The sequence below is a fragment of the Neoarius graeffei genome, chromosome 20 (assembly GCF_027579695.1).
Source record: "Neoarius graeffei isolate fNeoGra1 chromosome 20, fNeoGra1.pri, whole genome shotgun sequence".
Taxonomy (NCBI): domain Eukaryota; kingdom Metazoa; phylum Chordata; class Actinopteri; order Siluriformes; family Ariidae; genus Neoarius; species Neoarius graeffei.
The window spans coordinates 67,183,480-67,195,632 of record NC_083588.1 but is presented as its reverse complement, the minus strand read 5'-3'; the positions used below and the strand labels follow the sequence as shown (position 1 = coordinate 67,195,632).

Genomic DNA, 12,153 nt, shown 5'->3' with positions numbered 1-12,153 from the left:
CTAAGTGTCCAGCCATGGGATTAAAGTGAGCTGCCTGGAATACCAATTCCTGGCGGCTCTTCAGAATTAAAAGCTGCGTGACTCGCTCTTTAGTCTGAGTGTCCTGCGTCACTCGGTATAATCTATCCTTCATAATTGCGAAGTAGGGGAAGGACGGGGTGGTGTTCGGCTGGAGCGTTTGACCATCGATTACTCTCACTTGGTCAAACGCATGCCACAGAGTCTCGTCTCGCGACTGCTCTAATGGAAAATCCACGAGGGATTCTCCAACAGAGAGAGGAGGAGCCGGTAGCTCCTCACTCTGACGCGGAGCTGACGTAGACGGCTCTGTGACAGCTGCTCCCGCCAACGCGACACCGGGACCTCCCCCTGTTAAATAGCAGGACCCACTTTTCACTAAACATGTCATTAAATCCCTAAATCCCGGCCAATCAGTCCCCAAAATTATAGAGTGGGTGAGGCAAGGATTAACCGCCGCCTTTACTCTAAATTTTTCCCCTCTGAAAAAAATGTGGACCGACACCAAAGGGTAGCTGTGAACATCCCCGTGCACACACAACACCTTCACCCCCTGTGCTCCCCCCAATGCCTCGTCTTGCACCAGGCTTTGGTGGATTGAGGTCTGATTACAGCCAGAATCCACCAACGCCTGATATGTATCCCCTCGGATACTCACCAGTATGCGATATGCTCCGGCCCGATCGAGGGCGGCTCTTGGCGTGTCGGGGATCCGAACCACCGTGCCCACCTCCATTACCGAGCACTGCTGTTGGAGGTGGCCCGGCTCCCCACAGTGCCAGCAAACCGGCCCGGGCTTCCTCTCTGCACTAGTGCTCTGGGGCTCACTCACCTGAGGGGGGGGAGAGACAGACACAGAGGGGAGACGCGGGAGGGCACCGCGGGTGCAGCAGGCCAGCTGAGGTGACGCCGGCCCCCGCCTCCGCGGTGGGGGAATGGGGCGAGGAGGAGACACATGAGGAGGGGAGAGAGAGAGAGAGAGAAGAGAAGAGGTCGTCTGCTGTCCTGCCGTCGGGACAGCCGCCAAATGGTCCTCCGCCAGCTCGATTGCCTGATCCAGCGACGCCGGGCAGTGGCACTGGACCCACTCTCCAGTTCCCACTGGTAAGCACGCGATGAACTGCTCCAGTACCACCTGGTCGATGAGTCCCTCGGTGTCGCGGTTGTCGGCCCTCAACCACTGCCAGCAGGCGTCCCGGAGTTGCTGGCCAAACGCGAACGGCCGGCCGACTTCCTCCAAGCGCAAAGCGCGGAAGCGCTGACGTTGTTGCTCAGGGGTGCGTCCCACACGCTGGAGGACGGCCCGGCGAAGGTCCGCATAGGCCAGCCGGCGGTCGGCGGGGAGCTGTAGCGCGGCCAGCTGCACCTCTCCCATTAGCAGGGGGAGGAGGCGCGCCGCGTGCTGTTCCACCGGCCACCCCGAGGTCTCTGCTACCTGCTCAAAGAGCGTGATGAATGCCTCGGGGTCGTCCTGCGGGCCCATCTTCGTGAGGGTGAGGGGGGAAGGGCCTGCGGCGGTGGAGAGGGTGGACCCCGCCGACACGAGGAGGTGCCGGAATGCCCGACGGTCTTCCTGTTGCGCCAGCACCAGGGCCTCGAACCGTTGTTCTTGCTCCTTTCGGAGGGCGAGCAGCGCCTGGTGCTGGCTCTGTTGGACCATGGTGAGGGCGTGGATCAGGTCGGCGAAGGTGGAGGCCTCCATGGGGCTGTTCTCTTCCGTGCTCGGGTCCCGGGTTTTGGCACCACTGTGACAGTTTGTGTAGGTGGGTGGAGCACAGAAGGATGGCAGGACAGAACTGAGTTCACAAAACTGGCTTTTATTCAGCTTTTCAGCCTATATCCACTCTCTCTCACACACACACACACACACACACACACACACACACACACACATGCTCACACACACACACACACACACACACATCAGTCATCTGGTTGAGGAGAGAGCTCCCTCTGCTCTCGCTCTCTCTCCTTAAATAGGGTGCGGTCACTGGGAAGACACACAAACACATTAATTAACGACAGGTGTAGTGATTCTGCCACTTACCTTCCCTGACTCCGCCCTCCTGTCACAGACTGATGCTTGACCACGCCCCCGCTGCCACAGAGACGTTTGTTGCAAAGTCTCCCAAATTAAAACAACATATACAGAAACATATGTTGATGTTTCAGTATTCTATTATGTGTGCAGTGTTTCGCTGGACAAACAACGAGCGAGCTATAGCGCGCGTGTGACTTAACCAGATGTTGTGCTATAGAGTGCTTCGAGGTCAGCGCGAACCCAGTGGCGGCCATATTGGAAGTCAAAGGTCGCTGTGTCAGTGCATTGTTGTTGTTCAGCGAAGCAAAAGGGGGTGACAATGCCGAGTGTCATTGTTGGCTGTAGTAGCCAGGGGGAAAAGGGTGGCAAAAGCTTCCACAGACTCCCTAAAGTCGTGACTAACCAGGGAATTGCAGCACAGGAGAAAAGCGAGCGGAGGAGATGACAGTGGCTGGCTGCCATTAACCGATCAAATTTAGGACAACTTGACTGTATCCGGATTTGTTCTGATCACTTTGTGACATGTAGGTTAATATTGTCTTGAATTTCATAGTTACTAACCTAGACGCCGGTAGCATCCAGTATGCCGGCTGTTGTGTGACCGTCGTTCTTTCCCTCAGTCTCGTGGCCGCTTCAACATAAAACAACAGGGAAGCAACATGGGAGCAACATTCCCCAAGTCCAGCAATGCAGTTGCAATGTGCACACAAAATAGCATGTCTCTTGTCAACTACTATCCAGGGGTGTAGACCAGGCTGGGATAGTCTCTGCGAGTGTAACACTTTCCCTCTGATCACTTTTGTCTCTCCGTCTTCAGCAGTCAACACTGACACATCTACATTCCCAATGAAACGTACCTTCTCAGCATAACGCTCCCGTGCCTGCTTATCCAAACTTTCATAGTAGTGCTCCATCACTTCAGATGTCTAAATTCTTAAAAAATCCAAGCTTCTAAGCCCTCTAACGCGGAAACGAATCAGTGAATGTGTACTCTATGATGTGTACTCTATGAGCGCTCTGGAGCAAGTGACTTCCAAGATGGCCGCGCACGCGCAGTGTTACTATTTTTAGCATCATCTCGGAGCACTCTATAACGTGGGCAGCTGGTAATCAAAGTGTTTTAGCAGACAGACGTTAGTTGCAAAGTATCCCAAATAAAAAGGCATACAAAGAAACATGTTAATGTTTCATGATAGGCTATTTAAAAATTACTTTGATCAGAATTCGTAAATCGAGTGGAAGTTGGGGCAAAGATTCTAGATTACTGTCTGGTTGGAGTGAGCAGAGGAACTAGGCTACCAATGCATGGCACGCGCTCTGAGAACACACGCACTTTCTCAAACGTTCCGACACACCTGTGGGAAAATACAAAGTAGACATCCCAAGTCTCCTGGAAGTTCCGGGAGCCTCCCGCATTTTGATAGTGGCTCCCTGATGCCCGCAAATTGGAGAATATCTCCCGGAATCTAGAGCAAGCGAGCAAGAGCGTGCACACGAGACATTAATGTCTGCATTGCGCATATGACGGAGTGTGCGAGGGAGAGAGAGAGAGACTGCGTGTGTGCCTGTTAGACAATAATAAATAATTAGGTGTATTTTTCTATGACTCAAAATAATAGTACCGGCAAGAAATAAAAGTTACTTTCACCCTGTCTATGATTTGCATAAACTGCTGCATCAACAACCTATGCCGCCCTCCTGGAACCTATGCCCCTCCTTTGCCACCCTAAGGAAAAATCTCTGGAACCGCCACTGGGTGTTGCATTTAAAACTGTATGGATGTGCCAGAAGCCAAATCATGCACGCAGGTCATTCTCAGCCAAAAGGGATTAATGATCCAAAAGTGGAGTCTGGCCCATTAACACAAGAATTTATTGCCATGTTTGTGTTCAACAAACAAGCAAGTTATTAAAATTAAGAAGTACACTCAAAATAAGTGGATATAGAAACCACTCAATGGGATTAGATCCTTACACAGTAACAAAGAAGGATTTTTCTATGAAAGAAAAAATTACGAGCTAAATTTGACATTAGTAGAATAAAATTTGATCCTATTGTAGCCGTAACTAAATGCAAAGACAATAATTATGCATACTATTAATTAACTTAATGTGAAGATAATTCACAGATAATCAACATATTTTAAGGTTTTTTAAAAGTTTATGTATATTTTTAGTCGTCTGTATTTGTAATTGCTTGTATCTGTACATGCATGACCCCATCAAAAGAGGAATGTGACAATAATAAAGACTTGTTCTTCTTAATTTTCCCACAAATGTATTTATTCTGGCGTCATGGTGATGTAGTGGTTAGCACTGTCGCCTCACAGCAAGAAGGTTCTGGGTTCAGGCCCAGCAGCTGACGGGGCCCTTTCTATGTGGAGTTTGCCTGTTCTCCCTGTGTCTGTGTGGGTTTCCTCGGGGTGCTCCCGTTTCCCCCACAGTCCAAAGACATGCAGGTTAGGATAATTGGTGGCTCTAAATTAACCGTAGGTGTGAATGTGAGTGTGAGTGTGAATGGTTGTGTGTCTCTGTGTTAGCCCTGCGATGATCTGGCAGCTTGTCCAGGGTGTACCCCGCCTTTCGCCCGTAGTCAGCTGGGATAGGCTCCAGCTCACCCACAACCCTGCACAGGATAAGCGGCTACAGATAATGGATGAATGTATTTATTCCACTTGAAAGGTGTTCATCAAACCAGCTACCGGATTTGGGACACTATGACATCCTGAACTATTTAGTATTTAGCTTCAAACTTGAAAAAAAATTTGTGGCCCACTAGATGGCGCTTCTGGGCCACGGCCCACTGGTTGAGAAACACTGTATTAACATGTGTCTCTGTGTATCTTTCAGATGACCAGGATGAGAGAGCGAGAGAGCGAGAGAGAGAGAGCTGAGCCACCCAGCACTCTGTGTGTGTGTGTGTGTGTGTGTGTGTGTGTAAAATAAAAAGAATCTAAAGTCACTGAAAAATGAAATTATTTTATTGACAGACGCACCTTGAACTGTCATGCCTGTTTCCCAGTTCCTCATTGCCCAAGTAGAAGTTGTTACACCTGGGAATACTACATACACACATTCAGACCTCAGGGTAGTTTATCATAGCCAAGCCACTGACCAGTATGTTTTTTGGGAGGTGGGAGGAAACTGAAGAACCCAGAGGAAACCCATACAGACTTGGGGACAACACATGAAACTCCACATGGACAGAAACCTGAGCTCAGGATCAAACCATGACCCTGGAGCTGTGAGAAGATGAAGTGACACACTGCATCATCATAAAGTTCAAATATAACTGAATATTCATTCTCATCTCATTATCTGTAGCCGCTTTATCCTGTTCTACAGGGTCGCAGGCGAGCTGGATCCTATCCCAGCTGACTACGGGCGAAAGGCGGGGTTCACCCTGGACAAGTCGCCAGGTCATCACAGGGCTGACACATAGACACAGACAACCATTCACACTCACATTCACACCTACGCTCAATTTAGAGTCACCATAACTGAATATTAAATGTGTTAAATACTTAATGTATCAAGCGTGATCTTCCTGAAACCAGAAGGTTGTGAGTTTAAATCTGTTAAATGCTTAATTTAACCCTTAAGAGCTCTGTTCTGTGATTAGACTCTGATTTGTAAGTTGATTTGGAAACAAATTCCAGCCAAATTAATTAATGAATGTGATTTATTTCAATCTGACAGCTCAGCTGAGAGGTTGTGAGTTTGAATCTAATCATTGTGTTTTTTAAACCCTCTCTGAAATGAGTCAGAGTTTTTCAGCAGCACTTTATCCCTGTGATAGCTGTTGAGATCCGACCTAACACAGAGGTTCTGCAGAATAACGTTACGGGTTTGGACTGCTGATGATATATGATTGTTATTACTATGAAAATAACAAAAACAAACACTGTACCATTACTGTTACTTTTTATTCATCATTAGAGAAGAATCTCACACAAGCCATTAAAAAAACATGAGCTCCCCAAACTGTCTCAGATCAGATCAGATCATCTGGTCACAAGGGAGAGGGAGGGGAGGAAGATACCATCCAAACCTTATAGGGGGAGATAAGGGCAAGAGAAGGGGTGTAGGGGGTTTCTGCTGTCAAATCCCACCATGACATCAAGTCCAGTGCTGGTAAAAATGTGGAGGACGTGTGGACCTGCAGCAACACGGAGAACCAACAAAGCAAATTTATTTATCAGGATACTGATCATCAGTGCTTATGAATAATGAACAGTATGTGCATGGTTTTACCTGTACTATGTGTGTGTGTGTGTGTGTGTGTGTGTGTGTGTGTGTGTGTGTGTGTGTTTTACCTGTCTTGTGTGTCAGAGCTCCTCATGATGCTGAAGCATTGCTCTTTACACAGGCGGTGAATGCCTCCATCAGCTCCTTACATGCCGATTCACCTCTCTCCTTTATACTGCAACACACACACAGAGTTTATATCCGAGTGTGTGAACAGTGTTCTTAAGCAGAAATACAACATTAATTTTCTTATCACTTGCTGTGTGACTTCACTGATCGTAATGCAGAGTTTAATCTTCATTAAACATTGCTGCCAAATATTGAAACAAAAATGTGATAGAGGGAGTGTGTATGTGTGTGTGTGAGAGAGAAGAAGAACTTTATTTATCACATGTACACTTAAGCACAGTGAAATTCCTCTCTGCATTTAACCCATCTGATACAGTGAACACCCACATGCCCAATGAGCACACACACATACCCTGAGCAGTGGGCAGCTATAATACTGTACAGCACCCGGGGAGCAGTTGGGGGTCAGATGCCTAGCCCAAAATCACCCCATGTTAACCTAACTGTGGGGGAAACTGGAGCACCCAGAGGAAACCCATGCAGACATGGGGAGAACATGCAAACTCCACAAAGAAAGGCCCCCATCGGCCGCTGGGCTTGAACCCAGGACCTTCTTGCTGTGAGGCGACAGTGCTACACTACCGTGCCACCGTGGGGGGGAGAAAGAAAGAAAAGAGAGAGGGGGGAGACAGACAGACCTCATGTACATGTGATCATCTTGAGTTCTCCACCACTGATTATCACTGTAAAGGCATTTCACGTGACAAACACAGACTCATCATTAAGTAATAAAACCTTTAAAATGCCATATGGTAAATGCAAGCAAGTCTGTCTTAGTTTGAAAAATAGCAGGAAATATGTTTTAGCCAATGAGAAGTCCCTTATTGGGCAGCCAATCAGAAGTCTGTGTTTCAAACAAAGAAAGTACTTTTACAATGATTTTAGTAGGAGCCGCCATTTTGTTTTGGGGCGGTCCTAGGGCGGATCTCCCAAAAAAGGGACACAACTTAAAAACTATTAACAGAAGTACAGAGGTCAGTGTTTTTCCAGGAATCACTCACACTTGCATTGTTTCTGGGTCATTCTCCAAAAATGGTGGAAATGCTGTCACTTACTTTTGTAGACACCAAAATCAGCAAAATTGACCTGATAATCACATAAGTTATATATGTTCAATCAATAAAGACTGTTCTTGTAATGTAAATATAAAGTATATTGGTCTAAAAATTAATATTTAATTTTAGCTACTTATTTAAAATGGCAAGTTCATAGAATCGCCATGTCACTCTGACAATACATGGAAGTGGAATCATATACTTTTATATAAATATACATTTCTGAATTAAATTAATCTAATTTACATTTGCATTAACATTACATGCAATGACTAAAACAATAAAATAGTTTAAAAATGGCTAAATATTATTAATAATATTAAATAAATATCTGTCACCCAAAATTGTCATTGGTGTTACTGCTACACAAAACACTTTTATTTTGAAATTTGCATTGACTCTTGGGAGTTCCTTGTGGTCAAGAGGTCATTTGAGGACGTGCAGTGGTCAGAGACATCAGGTAAGTCAGATGGCTTACTTCATTTCTTTAAAAATGTCACGATTTCTTGTAGAATTTTACATGAAGCTTTTAAGCCTGTCATTTGTATTACTCAGTTTATAGCCGTGGGAGTGAAATAATGAACATAAAACTTGAATACATTGAATAGATAAAAGATTTTGATATCACTGAAAACATGTGGTCTGACACACAGCAGCCATTTTGTTGAAATTGTAGTTTTCCCCAAAAAATGTCATTGGGGTTACCGTCATTGGGGTTACTCTTCTTCCTGGCAAAACCAGTAACACCAATGACATTCCTGTATAAATGACCCACATAAAAGCTACAAAAAATACATTAGGAGGAGAAAAAACTTAAATAATGGTTTTAAATGGTTTAATTATTGTATAGCCACCATTATGCTATTGTACTTTTCTATTTGTCAGGTATGGCCAAATTGAGTGCTGCTGAAAAGCAGAAATTATACAGGCAGCGGAGAGACGCAGACCCTGTACGTAGGGCAGAGTACTTGGAGAAAAGGCGTCAGGGTTATGTCAGTGATATCCTGACCAAAAAAAGGAAGAATGTGGGAGAGTTAAGTGAAAGGGAGAAGAGGGCTCAGAAGAAGGCATGGTGTGTTAACCAGGCAAGACGTAGACAGCAAATGAGAGCAGTCCAGTCTTGACCCCAAACTCTTCTCCAGACATCATTATTGGAGCTGTTCCACCAACACAGGAAGACCAGTCAGAGCCACAAACATTGCAATACCGACCAGAAGTGATTGAGAGCCATCATTGTGGGCAATGGTGTATTGTGAAGTATGATGAGCAGCCATACCCTGGCATTATCCTGATGGTGGAGGAACAGAATGTCAAAATGAAATGCATGCACAGGAGCAGCAAGTATGACCTGAACAAGTTCTACTGGCCATCCCCAATAGAAGATGTGAACTGGTATGGGGAAGATCAAGTAATGTGCCTTATGCCCAAGCCAGTTGCTGTTAACAAGAGATACATCCAGTTGGATGACAAGATTTGGGCGTATCTGAAAGAAGAGCTGGGACTTTAAAATGAGAGGTTAAAATAGGGAAATTAGAGTTGGAAAATGAGTTTATCTCCAAAAAGGGGGAGTATTATGTTCTTGTGTGTCATTGGTGTTATGGCACGTCACTTGTGTTACTTTGTATTTTTTTCAGTGATGTCCTGTTATACATGAATTATTGTTACTATCCAGCAACATTTTCTTTTTGATCAGTTATGTATTCATTAGCTCATATTTTAAAGGCAGTATCCAAGAATTTATTTGAATATTCTTCAACTACTTTTGGTTTTACAAGGAAAAAATTGATGGCGCAAGTCAAATGGATTTACATAATGTTGATTATTTACATTTTTTAATAAAGTTGCATATGTTCAATCAAATATTTTTGTTGGTTTTATTGTTCCATTTATCTGCTTTTAATGGAAAAAATATTTTTACAACTATGTAATGCTGTTTGCATTATAGGTAACACCAATGACAAAAAAACTGACTATGCATTCTTTAATGAAATGTTTAAAAAATAATAAAAATACATTAAGCTGTACCTGTTGTGGATTCATCAAGTTTAGAAGTTAGAAATTGCTATTAAAGAAGTTTTAAGTATATTAGAAGGAATACATTTCAGCAGAAATATGTTTCCCAGATTCCACCTTTTCTGGAGAATGACCCTTCTGTGCAATAAAAGTGTTTTAAGGCAACTTCTTTCATGTAGGTATATTTTTTGGCTACTTTTGAGATACAGACTTCCACGACACCAACTGACTGACTGACAGACCGACTGACTGACTAAGTAACTGAGTGATGAACTGACTGACCAAGTGAGTGACCAACTGAGGTATTGACTCACTGACCAACTGAGTGATGAACTGACTGACTGACTGACTGACTGACTCACCAAGGGACCAACTGAGTGATCAAACAACTGAGTGACTGACCGACTGACCAAGTGACTGATCAAACAAGTGACTGACCAAGTGATTGACTGACTGACCAACTGACTGACCGACCATCTGACCAACTGAGTGACCAACTGACTGACTAACTGGTTGAACAACTGAGTGGCTAACCGACCAACCAAATGACTGACTGACCAACTGACTGACCAGCCGAGTGACTGATTGACCATGTGACCGAGTGACTGACTGATTGACTGACTGACCGAGTGACCGACTGATTGACTGACTGACCGAGTGTCTGACTGAGTGACTGATCAGCTAGTAGCAGGACCATATTGTCCTCACACTGTGATATTCTCACACACTCAACTTCCGTTTTGGTCTAAATTGATTAATAACTGTAAACATTTCCTCCTCTGGCAATGAAAAGGTTTAGATTTTCTCTGTTTGAAAAAAATGTGGTGCAAAAATGACAGTTTGGAAAAACAAACAAACAAACAAACAAACAAACAAACAAACAAACAAAACCTCTGGAACAGGAGCAACTTCTGTGCAAAACTGAAGGTTTTGTAAATGAGAAAATTTATGATGTTTGAATCGCAGTTTCAGCTAACACACACACACACACACACACACACACACACACACACACACACACACACACACGTGCGTGCACACACGCCCAATAAGTCGAGTCCACACCTCTCCACAGAACTAATCTTTATTATCAGCACAGCACACACCACCAAACAGTGCATGTGTGTATATGTGTTTATAAATGGACTTCTCTCTCTCTCTCTCTCTCTCTCTCTCACACACACACACACACACACACACACACACACACACACACACACACACACACACACAAAGTAGGTCAAGCTTTCAGTGTAAATTAAGTCCTGAGAGAGCTTATTATTACTGACATTGTACTTTATTACTGTGGCTTTAATTGATGAAATTAATTAGTAGTGATAAACACACACACACAATAAGAAGAGGAACTGAGTCTGTGTGACTGAACACAACATCAGCACATTCTCCCACCCAATTAGGCGTGAAGGAACATTGCATTATCTGCTAAAACGAGCCCTGCCCTCGTTCCGCTGTCAACTCCAATAAACTGACACTCATTAAACACTAAAGGAGAACTTCAGCCAAATCCCAAATATCCACTGTGTCCTTTCAACAGTCATTTTTCAACTGGAGTCAGAGCTAAAGAAAGAAACTTCATATATTTAACACATCCTGAACTTGAACACGTTCCTCCATTTTAGTCATTAGACATTTTGCTGTTATGTCACCTCATTCCCTACATCACAGTGAGGAGCTTCAGGAAGAGCAGGAGGTTCACACAGTGCAGTGAGACATGTACAGGAGAAGCAGTGAGACACATATAGGAGGAGCAGTGAGACACGTACAGGTTGAAGGAGAGTGAGTTTACACACAGCTAAACCCGGACAGAACTTGGACTCACCATTTATCCAGATCTGCTTTGATGGTCTGGCAGGCGGCTGGGACGGGGCTCTCAGTGGGAACAGAGGTCTCTGAGTCCGACATCTTCTAATGTTCTGTGTGTGTGTGTTCCTCTGAGAGAGAGAGAGAGAGAGAGAGAGAGAGAGAGCACGTTAGTAAGTATGAGTGTATATGGAGCAGAGAGGCAGGGACGAGAGATGTGTGCACAGAAGAAAGAGGGAGAAATGTACACACACACACACACACACACACACACACACACACACACACACACACACACACACACACACCAGTTTCAGTGTGGAGTTTGCTGTTTATGAAAACTCCAGTTTATAAAGAGGAAAATTCTGAAATTTGATGAGATACAAAAAGAAGAAAAAATATTCAAGATGTGAAAACACGCACACCTTCATAAAGTCACCACAATAATCAGATTATTCTCTATTAAATACCAGACTGAGGTGATTAAATGACTCTAAAATAAATTATTAAACAGACAGAAAACACACAGAAAAGCCCTAATCCTCATCAAGAAATCCATCCATCCATTCATCCATCCACTATCTGTAGCCGCTTATCCTGTGCAGGGTTGCAGGCGAGCTGGAGCCTATCCCAGCTGACTACGGGCGAAAGGCGGGGTTCACCCTGGACAAGTCGCCAGGTCATCACAGGGCTGACACATAGACACAGACAACCATTCACACTCACATTCACACCTACGCTCAATTTAGAGTCACCAGTTAACCTAACCTGCATGTCTTTGGACTGTGGGGGAAACCGGAGCACCCGGAGGAAACCCACGCGGACACGG

At 44.7% G+C, this 12,153-nt stretch overlaps 1 long non-coding RNA gene across 1 annotated transcript; it reads right to left on the bottom strand.

Annotated features, from left to right (window-relative positions):
• Nucleotides 1-5,965: 5,965 nt before the first annotated feature.
• LOC132869365 (uncharacterized) lies at nucleotides 5,966-11,536 on the bottom strand. The gene is made up of 3 exons (XR_009650938.1): nucleotides 11,344-11,536; nucleotides 6,375-6,481; nucleotides 5,966-6,217 (listed from the first exon to the last, which is right to left on the bottom strand). It is a non-coding gene; the product is annotated as an uncharacterized LOC132869365 (long non-coding RNA).
• Between the last annotated feature and the right edge of the window lie 617 nt (nucleotides 11,537-12,153).